The sequence below is a fragment of the Zea mays genome, chromosome 5, assembly GCF_902167145.1.
Source record: "Zea mays cultivar B73 chromosome 5, Zm-B73-REFERENCE-NAM-5.0, whole genome shotgun sequence".
NCBI classification, from domain to species: domain Eukaryota; kingdom Viridiplantae; phylum Streptophyta; class Magnoliopsida; order Poales; family Poaceae; genus Zea; species Zea mays.
In genome coordinates, this window is record NC_050100.1 from 217,563,468 (window position 1) to 217,580,836 (window position 17,369).

At 50.8% G+C, this 17,369-nt stretch overlaps 1 long non-coding RNA gene across 4 annotated transcripts in view; it reads left to right on the forward strand.

Moving 5' to 3' along the window:
• The window catches only part of LOC103627772 (uncharacterized), a 28,549-nt gene extending 12,149 nt beyond the window's left edge, over positions 1-16,400 (forward strand). For 2 of the 4 annotated variants that reach the window (XR_002262548.3, XR_553823.3), the window contains exon 4: positions 16,066-16,400. This is a non-coding gene — a long non-coding RNA (uncharacterized lncRNA). Of the gene's footprint in view, positions 1-11,676; positions 11,916-16,065 lie in introns of those variants that run through there. The other 2 variants (XR_004849752.1, XR_002262547.3) reach the window with 2 other exon arrangements.
• Positions 16,401-17,369: the final 969 nt, after the last annotated feature.

Consider the following 17,369-nt stretch of genomic DNA (forward strand, 5'->3'; position numbering starts at 1 on the left):
CCTCGTCGAATCGGCGCAGAGACTGCTTGACGGGTCGGGCTCCGGCCCGAATATCCAGTGAGTGCTCGGCGACATCCCTCGGTATGCCGGGCATGTCCAAGGGACTCCACGCGAAGACGTCGGCGTTCGCGTGGAGGAAGTCGACGAGCACTGCTTCCTATTTGGGATCGAGCCCGGAGCCGATCCGGATCTGCTTGGAGGCGTCGCCGCTGGGGTCGAGTGGGACAGCCTTAACCGTCTCCACTGGCTCGAAGTTGCCGGCATGACGTTTCACGTCTGGCACCTCCTTGGAGAGGCTTTCCAGGTCGGCGATGAGGGCCTCGGACTCGGCGAGGGCCTCGGCGTACTCCACGCACTCCGCGTCGCATTCGAACGCGTGCTTGTACGTGGGGCCGACGGTGATGACCCCGTTGGGGCCCGGCATCTTGAGCTTCAGGTAGGTGTAGTTGGGGACGGCCATGAACTTCGCGTAGCATGGCCTCCCCAGTACCGCGTGGTAGGTTCCTTGGAACCCGACCACCTCGAACGTCAGGGTCTCCCTTCGGAAGTTGGAGGGCGTTCCGAAGCAGACGGGGAGGTCGAGTTGTCTGAGGGGCTGGACGCGCTTCCCAGGAATGATCCCATGGAAGGGCGCAGCGCCTGCTCGGACGGAGGACAGATCGACGCGCAGGAGCCCGAGTGTCTCGGCGTAGATGATGTTGAGGCTGCTGCCTCCGTCCATGAGGACCTTGGTGAGCCTGACGTCGCCGATGACGGGGTCGACGACGAGCGGGTATTTCCCCGGGCTCGGCACGTGGTCGGGGTGGTCAGCTTGGTCGAAGGTGATAGGCTTGTCGGACCAGTCTAGGTAGACTGGCGCCGCCACCTTCACCGCGCAGACCTCCCGGCGCTCTTGCTTGCGGTGCCGAGCTGAGGCATTCGCCGCTTGTCCACCGTAGATCATGAAGCAGTCGCGGACCTCGGGGAACTCTCCTGCTTGGTGATCTTCCTTCTTATCGTCGTCGCGGGCCCGACCACCTTCCGCGGGTGGCCCGGTCCTGTGGAAGTGGCGCCGAAGCATGACGCACTCCTCAAGGGTGTGCTTGACGGGTCCCTGGTGATAGGGGCACGGCTCCTTGAGCATCTTGTCGAAAAGGTTGGCACCTCCTGGGGGCTTCCGAGGGTTCTTGTACTCGGCGGCGGCGACAAGGTCCGCGTCGGCGGCGTCGCGTTTCGCTTGCGACTTTTTCTTGCCTTTCTTCTTGGCGCCGCACTGAGTCGACGCCTCGGGAGCATCTTCCGATGGGCGCCCCTGGGGCTGCTTGTCCTTTCGGAAGATAGCCTCAATCGCCTCCTGGCCGGAGGCGAACTTGGTGGCGATGTCCATCAGCTCGCTCGCCCTGGTGGGGGTCTTGCGACCCAACTTGCTCACCAGGTCGCGGCAGGTGGTGCCGGCGAGGAACGCGCCAATGACATCCGAGTCAGTGATGTTGGGCAGCTCGGTGCGCTGCTTCGAGAATCGCCGGATGTAGTCCCGGAGAGACTCTCCCGGCTGCTGCCGGCAGCTTCGGAGGTCCCAGGAATTCCCGGGGCGCACATATGTGCCCTGGAAATTGCCGGCGAAGGCTTGGACTAGGTCGTCCCAGTTGGAGATCTGCCCCGGGGGCAGGTGCTCCAACCAGGCGCGAGCGGAGTCAGAGAGGAACAGGGGGAGGTTGCGTATGATGAGGTTGTCATCGTCCGTTCCACCCAGTTGGCAGGCCAGACGGTAGTCCGCGAGCCACAGATCCGGTCTCGTCTCCCCCGAGTACTTTGTGATAGTAGTCGGGGGTCGGAACCGGGTCGGGAACGACGCCCGTCGGATGGCTCGGCTGAAGGCTTGCTGACCGGGTGGTTTGGGCGAGGGACTCCGATCCTCCCCGCTGTCGTAGCGTCCCCCACGCCTGGGGTGGTAGCCTCGGCGCACCCTCTCGTCGAGGTGGGCCCGTCGGTCGCAGTGATGGTGCTCGTTGCCGAGGCGGCCCGGGGCCGCAGGCGCGGTGTTGCGCGTGCGTCCGGTGTAGACCGAGGCTTCCCGCATGAATCGGGAAGTCGCTGCATGAGGTTCCGAGGGGTATCCCTGCCTTCGGGAGGCAGAGCTCTCGGCCCGTCGGACTGCGGCGCCTTCCAGGAGATTCTTGAGCTCCCCCTGGATTCGCCGGCCCTTGGTGGTTGATGGCTCCGGCATCGCGTGGAGAAGCATCGCTGCGGCAGCCAGGTTCTGGCCGACGCCACTAGATGCGAGTGGCGGCCTGACCCTGGCGTCGTCGGCGACGCGGTGCTGGAAACCCTGGGGCAGATGACGTATTTCTCCGGCCGGGGGTTGGCCCGCCCATGCCTGCCCGACGTCCCGACGGATCGGCTCAAGCGCTCCTGCTCCCTCGTCGAGCCTGACCTGCACCTCGCGGATTTGCTCGAGCTGTGGGTCATGACCCCTCGCCTGAACGGGGACCACAGCTAGCTCCCGTGGGATGTCAACGTGGGGCACTGGCCTAGGGAGATCACCGTCCTCCGGCATGCCGAGATGATTGCCTTCGGAGGGACCCCCTAGATCGACGTGGAAACATTCGCGGCTTGGGCCACAGTCCTCGTCGCCGAGGCTGCGGCTACCGTCGGAACAGTCGGAAAGGCAGTAGTCACATGCGGTCATGAAGTCCCGCATGGCACTGGGGTTGCCAAGTCCAGAGAAATCCCAACAGATGCTGGGCCCGTCGTCTTCCTCGGACCCAGAGGGCCCGTAGGTCGAGACGTCCGTCAGCCGGTCCCAAGGTGACCGCACACGAAACCCCAGAGGGTCTGGATTTGCCTCTACGAGAGCGTCCGCCAAAGCGAGGTCGCTAGGCGGGTTGAGACTGAATCCAAATGACGTAGGATGGGAATCGGTCGGTACCTTTTGGTCGACGAGCGGCGATGAAGTCACGTCGAGGACTGACTGCACCGTCATCTCAGGTGCGAGGGTGACGTCCAGCAAGCTCTCCGCGAGCACGCTGGCGTCGTCCGCTTGCTCGGGATGGGCGTGTCGCGGGGAGACAGCGCTCGTCTTCGACTCAGGCGCGAAGTCGATACCCGGTGCGCCCCTCGTTGGGGTGCCGGTGCTGTCGGCTCGCTCGACAGCCAACGAGGCGCTGCCTCCTACTTGGCCTTGGTCGCCCTGCCTTCCCCCTCCGTTGGCGGGGGAAAGGGCAGGATGAGCTCGAAGGTCGTTCTTCCACCACGCGGGGAAGACGTCGTCGATTCCGCCGCCGGCGGGCGGGCTGCCAGCCGCCTTTGTCGTCGTCGCGCGGCGGTGGAAGGAGTATCATGTCGTAGCTGTCGTCGAGGGACACGAACTCAAGACTCCCGAAACGGAGCACTGTCCCGGGTTGGAGAGGTTGCTGGAGACTGCCCATCTGGAGCTTGACGGGAAGCTGTTCATCAACACGCAGCAGGCCCCTACCTGGCGCGCCAACTGTCGGCGTTTCGAGACCGGGGGGTCCCTGGGCCGACGAGTGAATGTCGCCGCGTGCCCCAGCCCAGATGGGTCGAGCGCGAGGGCGAGCGCGAAGGGGGGAGAGCGAGGCGGCCGGAGACCGGCGTGAGAGAGGTGGGAATCCCGCGGCCTTCGTGTTCGTCTCGCGCCCAGGTCAGGTGCGCTTGCAGTAGGGGGTTACAAGCGTCCACGCGGGAGAGGGAGCGAGCGGCCCCAAGCGAGCGCCTGTTCTCGTCCTCGTCCCCGCGCGGCCAACCTTCTCTAAGAGGGCCCTGGTCCTTCCTTTTATAGGCGTAAGGAGAGGATCCAGGTGTACAATGGGGGGTGCAGCAGAGTGCTACGTGTCTAGCGGGGGAGAGCTAGCGCCCTAAGTACATGTCGTCGTGGCAGCCGGAGAGATTTTGGCACCCAGCTGGTGTGATGTCGTGGCCGTCGGAGGAGCGATGGAGCCTGGCGGAGGGACAGCTGTCGGAGCGGTTGGGTCCTTGTTGACGTCCTCTTGCTTCCGTAAGGGGGCTGAGAGCCGCCGTCGTCACAGAGCATGCGGGGCGCCATCATTGCCTATCTGGCGGAGCTAGCCAGATGGGACGCCGGTCTGGTTCCCTGTGGCCCGAGTCAGCTCAGGGTAGGGTGATGATGGCGCCTCCTGTTGACGTGGCTGGCCTGCGCCCTAGGTTGGGCGATGCGGAGGCTCCTCCGAAGCCGAGCTCGAGTCTGTCTTCCGTGGCCGAGGCCGAGGCCGAGCCCCTGGGTCGGGCAAGGCGGAGGTCGTCGGCTGAGGCCCGGGCGGAGTCCGAGCCCTAGGGTCGGGCGAAGCGGAGTTCGTCGTCTTCTGGGACTTAGCCCGAGTCCGAGCCCTGGGTCGGGCGGAGCGGAGTTCGCCGTCTTCCGGGACTTAGCCCGAGTCCGAGCCCTGGGTCGGGCGGAGCGGAGTTCGCCGTCTTCCGGGACTTAGCCCGAGTCCGAGCCCTGGGTCGGGCGGAGCGGAGTTCGCCGTCTTCCGGGACTTAGCCCGAGTCCGAGCCCTGGGTCGGGCGGAGCAGAGTTCGCCGTCTTCCGGGACTTAGCCCGAGTCCGAGCCCTGGGTCGGGCGGAGCGGAGTTCGCCGTCTTCCGGGACTTAGCCCGAGTCCGAGCCCTGGGTCGGGCGGAGCGGAGTTCGCCGTCTTCCGGGACTTAGCCCGAGTCCGAGCCCTGGGTCGGGCGGAGCGGAGTTTCCTATGGTGCCTCCGGCGGGGCCTGACTGCCTGTCAGCCTCACTTTGTCAAATGGCACCGCAATCGGAGTGGCGCAGGCGGCGCTGTCCTTTTGTCAGGCCGGTCAGTGGAGCGGCGAAGTGACGGCGGTCACTTCGGCTCTGCTGGGGGGCACGCGTCAGGATAAAGGTGTCAGGCCACCTTTGCATTAAATGCTCCTGCGACTTGGTCGGTCGGTGCGGCGATTTAGTCAGGGTTGCTTCTTAGCGAAGGCAGGGCCTCGGGCGAGCCGGAGATATGTTCGCCGTTGGAGGGGGGCCTCGGGCGAGACGGAAATCCTCTGGGGTCGGCTGCCCTTGTCCGAGGCTAGGCTCGGGCGAGGCGTGATCGAGTCGCTCGAATGGACTGATCCCTGACTTGGTCGCACCCATCAGGCCTTTGTAGCTTTTATGCTGATGGGGGTTACCAGCTGAGAATTAGGAGTCTTGAGGGTACCCCTAATTATGGTCCCCGACAATTATCTATGCTCCTTTGTTGTGCAAAGCTTATTAACAATATAGTTTGTATATAGTTCTTCACTATCCCTTCTTACCATTGCACAACATAATAACTGACAAGCACTTTAGGCGCAACTGATCCTTTCTTCTTGTTTATATACAAATAGTTGTTTTGCGCACCTATGAAGGACATATCACTTTTGGAGCAAGAATGCTTTTGTGTACATATAACCAAACTGTTAAAACCTTTCCAGTTTTGTATATGTTCATGCGACCCTTACGAATGAACTCTAATTAACTCTTGATATAGGCTACTCAAATGCTACTTACTATTTATTATCATCTCAGTTTACAACTGTTGAAAGCGCTATAATCTGGTTAAGCTTGGCTTTGTACTTATGTACTTATCTGCTCCATAACTACTATTTTCATTGTACATACGATCACGATACAATATCCAATTCAACATGTTTCACACTACTCTTCAGCACGCGCGCATGAGCGCGCGCAATTTCTATATATTAAAGACGAGCACAAAGCTGCGCTCACGTTTGTCCACGTCACGCTAAAACTTTGCAGCCGTTAGATTTTAGTTGCACAGCCAGATTAGTCATGTCATGTGTACATGCAAATAGAGGGATAAGTGCACTGTACACGCAAAAAAGTGGCCTTGCTGGTATACGCTTGTCTCAACTCGAGTCGATGGGAACCTTCTAGGAAGGACTGTTGCAAGGATCCCGCGGCTACAAAATGGAGTACCGCAGGCGCCGTTGTTTGCATCGGTGGTGGGCACCCTGATGTGGTCCGCTGCTGCTTCTTCCCACAACATCCTCACCTATTAGCTCCTCCCAACGCCACCGAAGTTCTCCAGAAGAAGGCACGCAGTCGCAAGGAAGATCGTTCGGTTTCCAGAGTTAACGATGGTTCCAGATTTCTCTATACAACCCCCTCACGCAGTGCCTCTAGGTGGGAGAAAACAAAAAAAGGTTCACAGGCAGCTCTGGATACTTCAATCCTGAGGGACAGCTTCGCCTTCATCCAGGTCACCAGGTTCAGCGAATCCGGCTCCTTGCATCGCTCCTCCGATAACCTTCTCTTCCTCAGTTTCCCTTTGAGAATATTCCGCACTCAATTTTCCTCACTTCATTTTAGGTCCTTTATTTTTATACCTACAACATATACTTTCTCTACTATTTCGACAAGGAACTGCGCCTCTATCTGGGTCAGCGAGTTTGGCTACTTCTACGTTGCTATCATTATACTGCTTATTGCCTCTTTTTCCTAAAGAAAATGTTCACTACCTGCTTAGCATACTGATTTTTCTACTGCTTTTGTTTGATCTGCTAAAACAAAAGGGGAATGTATCATGTGCTCATGGAGCTCTTGTGCTCATATGAGCACTTTAAATCTGGTGCCTTCATTTCTCATCCAGGGGGTGAGGGCAGCAGTGGCACATAGAAGAGACAGGCGGCGCAGCGTAACAAGGGTGGTCAAGGGTGGCACACAGAAGAAACTAGAAAATGTCTATTCACGTTTGGATGAGAAATAAAGGCACCAGATTTAAAGTGATCATATGAGCACAAGAGCTCCATGAGCACAGGATACGTTCCCAAACAAAAGGGATATATATTCAACAACGAAAATAGAACTGATAAAATAAATACTTCCACCCTTACAAGTCTCTTTTGAGTATTTCCTCCCACCCTTGCAAACTGTGGTATATCATACGCTAAAGTTGTTGTAACACGCTTCATATCGTCCATCAAATTAAGTAATGTTCTCATTTACTTTGTTTATATGAATAATTTACTGAATATAGAGATTTTATGCTAAGAATATTCCTTTTTCCCTTTTTATTACTTTTATTTTGTTAGTTCACCTTAAAATGAGCAAGCTCCATTATTATCGGTTGTTATTGTTATAGGATTTCAGATGAGTGCTTCCTCAAGCATTTCCTCAGGTAGTGATCTAGCAAATCCACAAACACTTGAGGAAATGCTATCAAGAAGATCCTGCTTCTCACATGCGCATCGACAGCCTTTAGAGCGCCGATGCGCCACTCTATCCACGTCGCACGCCATACTTGACCAAACGATCGGACATATTTGCTGCGACAGTGCACGCAAAGCGTGTGACAGCTACTAGTACACTAGTAAGAATACAAGGCCAGCGGAAGTAGGTGCTCGCAATGTCAAGTATGAGCATGATAAATTAGTCGTTGCTAATGCTTAGGGACGGTGCCATGTAAATTTTTTGGAGACACTAAACTTAAACCGTTAAAGCAACAAAATTTTACTAAATCACGCACAATAGATAAATGCGATAGCTTAAATTTGTCTTATATTGAAACATGAATGAACAATAAAAATATAAAAAATATATAATAAGAAATATATAAAAAAACATGCATGGGCGTAGCTTGTCCGGTATGATTCGTCCGGTGTCCAGTATCGAGTAGTATGAATACTCGATCGCGCTGAAGCGGCCCCCGGGCCCAGTTTGAAACTTCGAATTAAAGTTGTTATTGGGGACTTGTTCTCAAATGCTAAGAGTTAAGAACAAGACAACATAAAAAATGTTAAATGTTAAAGTCCTTCGTCCTTCGAAGCATTATCTCCCTTTGGATATAATGAATCTCGGACGAAGGTTATGAAGGACAAGCCTTCATAAGCACAATAAATGATGGAGAAGGATTCATACACAAGATATGAAAAATAATATAAACACTTTAAACAGTGTTATTAACTTATTTTTATTTGTGTTACTGTATTAACAATAACAAATTACAAATGTACCTTCGGCTCGAAGGAAGGCAAGGGTACAAGCGTGACGCGAAAGTAAATACCAAGTCAGCGTAAACAGTACGGGGATACTGTTCACCTATTTATAGGCACGGGACACAGCCCATGTAAAATTACACTCATGCCCTTTACATTTGCTAATGACCCTATAGTAATCCATCGAGGTCTGAATAATCTTTTCCTTTTTAAGTCGGTTCCCTTTTCTGCTGTCATGCCGAAGCTCTCCTGCACATAGCTTCGGCTCTGCGCCAACCTTCGTGTTCTTTGTGCCTCTTCATGTTGTAGTTCTGATCCAAATCTGAAGATACCTGTTCATGTATTATACTCCAGAAACATTGTTAAATCATGTTTTTGAGGACCTTCGAAAGCCGAAGGCCCCCAACAGTAGCCCCTCGCAATATTAATTTGTTAGAATGATAAATTCAGATTGCGATATGGACGAATGTCTTAAGTCGAAGGTCCGAAAAAACATCTTCCCTTTGCTAGAATAGCAATAGTCAATGACAAGTGGGGCCCTGCCACTTGCAACGTATTGGGCGTATAAATAAGAACGCACCGCGAGCACATTTAGCACGCTTTCTTGCCGTCTGCTCTTGCCTTCCTAATTTTTAGCTCTTTGCACACCAACGCTTGCCTGGCTTTTTAAATTTTTAAGCTTCGTCTTTGAGAGCACTTTCTTAGCATTTTCGAAGATGTCTGAAGACAAGAAAGCTGTCGCTGAGTCGAAGCTAAGCCTTTCCGAAGAGATGAATCTCGGCTTCCTTGAATCAATAATAGCAAAGACAAACACAGAGAAGATTACTAAGGAGATTTTAGAGGGCCTATCTGAAGACACTGGTGATAGTGACAATTATGATGTGGAAAGTGGCGGTGAAGATTCCGAAGATCGACCCTGGCGACCAAGCCATGCAGTTTTTGGAAAATCAAGCATTAAACAAAGCCATCTTGTCAATATGTAGGGTAGATATTTTTGGGATTTATCTATTGTGAGGGCTGACGAAGGAGAGAAAACTTGTCCGACTCCCGAGGAGAATGAAGTCGTGATATTCCGAAGTTTCTTTAAGGCTGGGCTTCGGTTTCCTTTGAGCAGTTTCGTGGTAGAACTTTTGAAGATATTTGAAATCTGCCTTCATCAAATTACTCCCGAAGCAATCATAAGGATGGGAATCTTCGTATGGGTCGTGAAGAGCCAAGGTTTGGAGCCAAATGCAAAAAGTTTCTGTAGCATGCATGAGTTATTATATGAGACAAAACCCTGGGGTAAAGAGCAATACCATAACAATTTTGGATGTTACAGCTTCGGTGCTCGCTCTGGGTCAAGCTGTCTCGTGCCAACTTTTCGGAAGAGATGGCCTAGGGACTGGATGAAGGAATGATTCTATGTGAAAAACGACTTGAAGACACGAGAAGATATTAAACATATCATCATGCGCACCATCTGGCAGCGTTTTGGCCTTCGGAAACCGAAGATGGATATTGACGAAGCAGCCGAAGAATGCCGGAGAGCCTTCGATGTAGTTTGTTCTTTCATCGGGACGAGGGATTTGATCCAGGAGCATATTGCCTTCAGAGTATGGCCACTTGCGAAAAAGTGGGAAATACCAAAGGAAACCATCAGCAAACCTGACGAAGGTGGACTAGTTAGGCTAAAATATACCTTCAGATATGGAGATCAGTTTGTCGAGCCAGATGATGACTGGCTGAAATGTATTGAGGCCACAAGCGATGGACTGCTTGGACCATATTCGAAGGCAGAAGATACTGCACTGTCTGCAGCCTTCGGAGGCCGGAAGAAGAAAAGGCTCAATCGAGTATTTGATGCCATTGGGTTCGTCTATCCTGACTACCGTTACCCAACACGGGGTTAAAAAACGAAAGATACGACTTCTGTGAAGGAAGTCGCTTCATCCGCTCTTAATGAGCCATCGCCGAAGAGGAAAAAGATGAAGGTTCTTACACACCAGCCACACTATATTGAACCGGCCACAGTGCCCGAGTTTACTGGTGAAACCTCTTCGGCCACCGAAGCCAAGGAGCTGACTCCCCTGCCGAATATTGAAGAGCCGGTCTTAATGCCGGAGATGGAGAAAATAGAAGAACCAAAGGCTAAAGAAACAAGGGCATCTAAAATTTTAAGTCCTTCAGCAAAAGTTGAAGTACCAAAAAGCCAAAAGGGTCCAGCAATGACCCCCAAAAGAAAAAGGATGGTTAATGTACTGGATGTATTGGAGACAATAAAGTCTTCAAGCACTACTCCGAAGAAAATTGCCGAAACTCCCGAAGTGCAAATCGAAGCCTTTGGTGTCGAAGCTTTAAAGCACCAAGCTGAGACTGAAGCTGGGCCTTCAGAGCCCGCCAAGGTGAAATCCTTGGAAACCAAAGAAACAGAAGCAGCAGAACAAATTTTGGCTGAAGAAACTGGCACTGCCGCCCCCGAAGCATTTTCCGAAGCTTTCAATTATATTTTTACGACATGCTTCGGGGAAAGAGTTGACTGAAAAAGAAAAGCAAGAGGCTCAGTTCTATGGCCAAAAACTAAAATATCCAAAGGGGGCGTTGATATTCAACGGCAGCGGAGAAGAAGACTTCTTGTATTGTCTCCCTGACAGCAAGGAGATTTCTGTCTGTCGGGAGATGAGCAAGAGCTTCGGATTCCCAACATTAGAAGACGGGCTCTCGGTGTTGTCAAAAAACGAGCTGGCCGACAGCTTGGCGTACAATAGCTTAAAGGTGAAAAAATGAGATCTTTGTATTATTCCTTGAAACCAAAATTTTTCGTTTGCCTGAACTTATTAACGCAATTTTTACAGGGCCTTATACTTAGCAATGCCCTCAGGGCACAAAAAGATGCCGAAGACGAAGGGTGTACCATAGCCTTGAGCAACCTTCGTTCCGAAGTAATTGAACTAAGGAACGAAGGTCTCGAAAAAGATAAAATATTACATTCGCTGGTGAATAGAATAAAAGAAGATGAAGCTGCTTTCAAAGCTCAAGCTGAGGCTCAGAAGCGCGAAATTGAGGATCTTCGGAAATAGCTAGCCAGAGCTAAAGAAGAATGCACGGTTGAAGAAGCCAAACGAGAAATTAGTGAACAATGGGCAAATCATCTAGAGAAAAACGTCGAAGAGCTTCGTGCATCCAAGAAAAGGTGTTATGAAAAATCTGTAGAATGTGTTAAGAAAATAAGAACCAGCTTCGCCAGCGTTGGCGCATTCTCAAGTGAAGAAAATTTCATAAGGGGCAACCCCGAGGGCCCAATTGGATGGATCAGCCACGAAGCTGAAGCTTTTGAAGAAGTTTTGAATAGCCGCGGAGACATTTGTGCCTTCTCAGGTGCTAGGGGGATTGCCACTGTTTTGGAGAAAAAAGGCTGCGATCACGTGAAATCCTTGGCACAAACCGAAGCCGACTTGTCCCCTGAAGACATAAAAGACCCTTCAGCCGAGGCAAGTCTGGTTGGTGGAAAAATTTTCACCGACATCTGGGACAATGGTGGCCGGGAGATGACCCAAGAAATTATACGAAAAAGCGAGAAAGGTATTCATGACGCTAGAAAAGTAGCAGAGGCCGCTGAGAAAAGTGCGGATCTCGAAGGGCAAATAGGTATTGACTAGTAGTTTTTGGCTCTTTGTTGTAATTTTTTGATTTCGAACTTGTTTACACTTTGTAACACAGCCGCACTTTCTCCTCCCTCAGAGCCTGTCGAGCCATCGACGGTCCCCCACGCGAAGGGGGACGACGAAATTAGAAAAATGGCCGAAGCTATCATGGATAAAGTTGTTGATCAACTACTAAACGAAGCTGCAGAAGTAGTTCTAAGGGAAGATTAGATGTTATTGTAAAAATATTTGGAATGTAATATTTGTTGAACAACATGTGTAATATTTTGTAACTTTGAATGTAATATATAAGATATTTATGGTTCAATTCTTTACGATGCATGAAACTTTACATACATACCGTTTTTTGAGCCTTCGGCGAAAAAACACATTCCCTTCTTTTCATGCTTCGTAAATAATATCTGTATTTTCATAAAAACATCCAATCGTCGTAAAATTAGTAACCAATAGATCCTTTCATTTCGGAGTTTGACGAAGGTATGCTTCTTCGATAATTATTCTTGTGCCTTGGCACTGTTTCTTCGAAACAATCTTCAAATATCAACATTGAACCCCCTTCTTGCATCATTGATGCAATATGATGTATGATGTTATGCTATGCAAATGATGTGATGATGTGATGTTATGCAAAATGATATTTGCCGAAGATCGACGTTTATTTTTCACTGTAAGCCTCCCTTAGGAGCTTCTTCGCCTTTTACTTCAACGGAATCAGTGTTTATTTTTCGCTGTAAGCCTCCCTTAGGAGCTTCTTCGCCTTTTACTTTCAGCGGAATCAGCGTTTATTTTTCGCTGTAAGCCTCCCTTAGGAGCTTCTTCGCCTTTTACTTTCAGCAGAATCAGCGTTTATTTTTCGCTGTAAGCTCTGCATTCCCTTCGGAACGACTTTTGAGCAGAAAACTTACGCTGCGCTCCCTTAGGAACAACTTTTTGTTATTTCGGAGATTCTCCTTGTAGCCATAAATTCTTATGCTTCAGCAACTCCGTTATTCTGTGAAGAAGGTATATTTTTACTGTGGCGAAAACAAAGCTATTACAAGAAATTGAAAACGACAAAAAACACTTAGGCTTTCAATAATTATTCCTTATTAAAAAGAAAATGATACTGAATGTAAAAACTGCTGCCAAGGTAGGATATTTGTTAGTAAATATGCTTCAATTCTGGCACAGTACTATTGACTGTGCGAGCTTCGGACTCTTCTCTGAAGTCCCGTTGGAGGTGGGTATGTTAACTCCCTTCTGGTTGCTGGCCTCGTTGCATTGGTGGTGGAGGTGGAGGCTGTTGCCAAGATGCCTGAGGTTGGCTTGTCGAAGCAATAGAAGCTGCAGGGTGGTTGCCTATATACTCTGGAATGTAAGGCGAATGGTACGAAGCAGTGTGCATAACTTGCTTCGGCTGGCTCTGTTGGGCTGCAGCTTCTGCTATCTCCTTTTGTTTCTGGATGGTAACATGACACATTCTGGTGGTATGGCCCTTGTCCTCACCACAGAATAGGCAATAAATCTTCCTGGGCTGATTCCCAAATCTTCCTCCGAAGCCCCTGGCACCTCTGCCCCTTGGAGCTGGAGGCCGAGGATAGCTCTGCTGCTGCCCCGAAGCCTGGGAGGAATATTGCGGCCTCTGCTGCTGGCTTCCCCTGTCATCACTCCGAGTGTTATGAATCGATCTGACATGTCTAGGATGAATTCTTCCTCCGAAGCCCCTGGCTATTTCGGAGAACCTGTAAGCTTCCTCCCTTCTCTGTCGAAAGTCATTGTCAGCGCAGATGTATTCATCCATCTTCTGAAGCAGTTTTTCTAGTGTCTGAGGGGGCTTCCTGGCAAAGTATTGGGCTGAAGGTCCTGGCCGGAGCCCCTTAATCATGGCCTCAATAACAATTTCATTGGGCACTGTTGGCGCTTGTGCCCTCAGGCGTAAGAACCTTCGGACATACGCCTGAAGATATTCTTCGTGATCTTGGGTGCACTGGAACAAAGTTTGAGCGGTGACTGGCTTCGTTTGAAACCCTTGGAAACTGGTGATCAACATATCCTTCAGCTTCTGCCATGATGTGACTGTTCCTGGCCGAAGGGAGGAGTACCAGGTTTGTGCAACATTCTTGACGGCCATGACGAAAGACTTCGCCATAACTGCAGTGTTGCCGCCATAGGAAGATATTGTTGCTTCGTAGCTCATCAGAAACTGCTTCGGATCTGAATGTCCGTCGTACATGGGGAGTTGAGGTGGCTTGTAAGACGGAGGCCAAGGTGAAGCCTGCAGTTCTGCTGACAGAGGAGAAGCATCATCAAAAGCAAAATTTCCATGATGGAAATCCTCATACCAGTCATCCTCGTTGACAAAGCCCTCTTGATGAAGCTCTCTGTGCTGACGCCTTCGGTTCTGCTCATCTTGAACAAGATGACGAACTTCTTCAGAGGCTTCGTCTATCTGCCTTTGCAGGTCAGCTAGTCTAGCCATCTTTTTCCTTCTTCCTTTGCACCTGCTGATGGAACATCTCCATATTTTTGATCTCTTGATCCAAGTCGTCCTCCTGAGACGTTGGACTGGTGGCTTCTGGCTTCGGGCCTCCCGAAGAGAGAGGGTCTCCTGGTTGGGATCCAGCGGCTGCAGAGCGGCAGTCCCTGTTGCTAAAGCTTTCTTTGGCGGCATGACGAAGGTCTATGCTTGCCGAAGGTGTTCGAAACTCAAAAGGTGGAAGTGAGTTCACCGGAGGTGGGCGCCAATGTTGGGGACTTGTTCTCAAATGCTAAGAGTTAAGAACAAGGCAACATAAAAAATGTTAAATGTTAAAGTCCTTCGTCCTTCGAAGCATTATTTCCCTTTAGATATAATGAATCCCGGACGAAGGTTATGAAGGACAAGCCTTCATAAGCACAATAAATGATGGAGAAGGATTCATACACAAGATATGAAAAATAATATAAACACTTTAAACATTGTTATTAACTTATTTCTATTTGCGTTACTGTATTAACAATAACAAATTACAAATGTACCTTCGGCTCGAAGGAAAGCAAAGGTACAAGCGTGACGCGAAAGCAAATACCAAGTCAGCGTGAACAGTACGGGGATACTGTTCACTTATTTATAGGCACGAGATGCAGCCCATGTAAAATTACACTCATGCCCTTTACATTTGCTAATGACCCTATAATAATCCATCGAGGTCTGAATAACCTTTTCCTTTTTAAGTCGGTTCACTTTTCTGCTGTCATACCGAAGCTCCCCTGCACATAGCTTCGGCTCTGCGCTAACCTTCGTGTTCTTTGTGCCTCTTCATGTTGTAGTTTTGATCTAAATTCGAAGATACCTGTTCATGTATTATACTCCAAAAACATTGTTAAATCATGTTTTTGAGGACATTCAGAAGCCAAATGTCCCCCAACAGTTGTGTTAGGGCTACGCTCGCCTCGCACCACCGTGCACTTAACTACTAGCACTAGTAGAATACGGCAAAAATAAAAAAAAAAGACTGCCAAACTAGAAACCAGTTCCTGAGAGCACCAGCTTTCCCTCGCATGTAAAGTGTCCACGCCCACCGGAATGGTAGTAGGCAAGCGCTTGCGCTGCCCGCGTTGGCTTGGCGCATTCGGAAATTTCGGATCAGAACGCTCGTCCACGGAACCTGCCGTCCGTGTAATGTGGGCGCAGCTCTGCTTTAGTGCTTTGCACCCCCCACTTGCTACTAAACAAGAAGAGTGCAGAGACGACCGCGGTTCCATCGACAGAGTGGGGCAAGGAGGAGGAGAATCCAATAGAGGTCCGTCTGTCCCCAGGCTGACATTCCGTAGTGCTGAAGGAAGCAAGCAAAGATCTCGCGGCCCGCGGCGGAAATTGCTTCACATGCACGTGCAGTTTTCACACCGCCCAGTGACCGAGGCGGGTGCCGCGGGTCATCTGTGCTCCTACGTGCTCGGCTAATCGTATCGTACACGTACTCAGCAACAGTTCAGAGGCACAGACGTTTCAACGGGCGCGCGCATCCTTTACGTGGGGTGCAGTGCAGTGCAGGTCGCGCTCGGAAATGCGTTCCATGTGAGCGTCGAGTACGTGGGACACGACACGCATGCGCCAGCACCACCCACCGGATGGGATGACCGCACCGTTTCTCGTCTAATCCGACCAAACCGGCGCCCTTTTCCGCGTCGCACCCAAGCAAAAAAAAAAAAAAAGAGCTAGCCCGCTCCGTGGCTCACCCGACACAAGTGAGAAAGAAAGGACGTTCGATAAAACCTGGAAGATCTAGGAATCTGCATGGTACTGCTCGGTTTCTAATTACCTGTGCCTTTGCTATATATACAGATAGATCTAATGTTATGACAAACAAATACATGGCAAACAAATGGTTCTGGATCAGTGTGGTAGCAAAGCGCTTTTGCACAACCTCTTCCCTCTCCACCATCCTGGGCCTACATGCACGCATGTTCACCGATTTAATCCATCGACCTCTGTTTTTTTCTGCAGGATTACAGCTGCAACATTCCTAATGGTTTTAACCCACCGGCAGCGAACAGCCATGGAAGCTTGTCAGAACCTCTGTCGCCAGCTGCAAGCCTGCAATTGCCACGAAGCACCACAGCACCAGGGCCAAAAACGTCTTTAGACCACCACCCGATATACAATTTAGGTGCTGTTTGGTTCACGAAATGTAACGTAAAGGGTAATAGTAATGGTTTACACTCGATTATGGCCGATAATAAGTTTAAATAGTCTGATATCAATTTTTAGTATGATATCTAATTACGGTTGAACTAAAACAAATATGATTTAACGTTATCGTTTATCCATTACGTTACAAATTTTTGAACCAAACGGTACCTTAGGTCATGACTCCTCCGACCACGCCGTTCGGAAAAGGTACCGACACGCGGCCCCCGCAGCCATGTGACCGCTCCTCCCCACGGCTCCCCATGCGCCGCCCCAGACACAGAACACGGGAGGCCCACGCGATGTACCGTCCTCGATGCCCGCCACGTGTAGCCCCGCCGGATCGAACGGACCAGCGTGCGCTGCGGGAGAGGGCAGGAGGCAAGCGTTCGGCCGGCCGGTCCAAACTCCATCTAGTCCACCCCACTCCACTCGGTCATTCTCCTCCACAGTAGCACAGCTAGCTCTTGCCCACCACCGCCACGGGCCCACGACGTCCCAACCCGGTCACCACTAACGTTTCGACCGTTACGGGAGGGCCCCTGTTCCCCCGACGTTGCCGCGCGCGCCCTGACGTCGTCAACGCTGCTCCGCTCGGTCGGTGAACGCAGCTGATTCCGAGCGACTCTCCACATGGGTCTGTTTGGTTTAGCTTTTTTCTGACCAACTTTTCTGAAAATCCGGCTGTGGAGAGAATCTGGCTGTGGGGAGAATCTAAGTATTATTACGATTACGTGTAGAGGAAGATAAAGTTGTTTATAGGGCTCAGGATCTAGAAAGTAACGAATTCCTACTATTACAACGACTCAACCGATTATATGTTTATGTTGATTTTGGATGGTTTTTGCCCCCAACGAATTTTATAGAAGCTGTCTGAAAAACTGAGCGTTTGGCAGTCCGCAGTAGCTTTTGGTGGCCAGAAGCTGCCAGAAGCCGAAACAAACAGGGCTATTGTGGCCTACGGCGAGGCTCAACGGAAAGAAAGGAAACCGTCGGCCAAAAGAGAATGGGCCAGCTATCGTTGGGGCGCTTTTTCGCATATAGGCCCCTCTTTGCTCAGGATAAATGCTATTGCTTGCATAACTTGGGGACGGTTACTGCACCTAATCACCTATGCACCG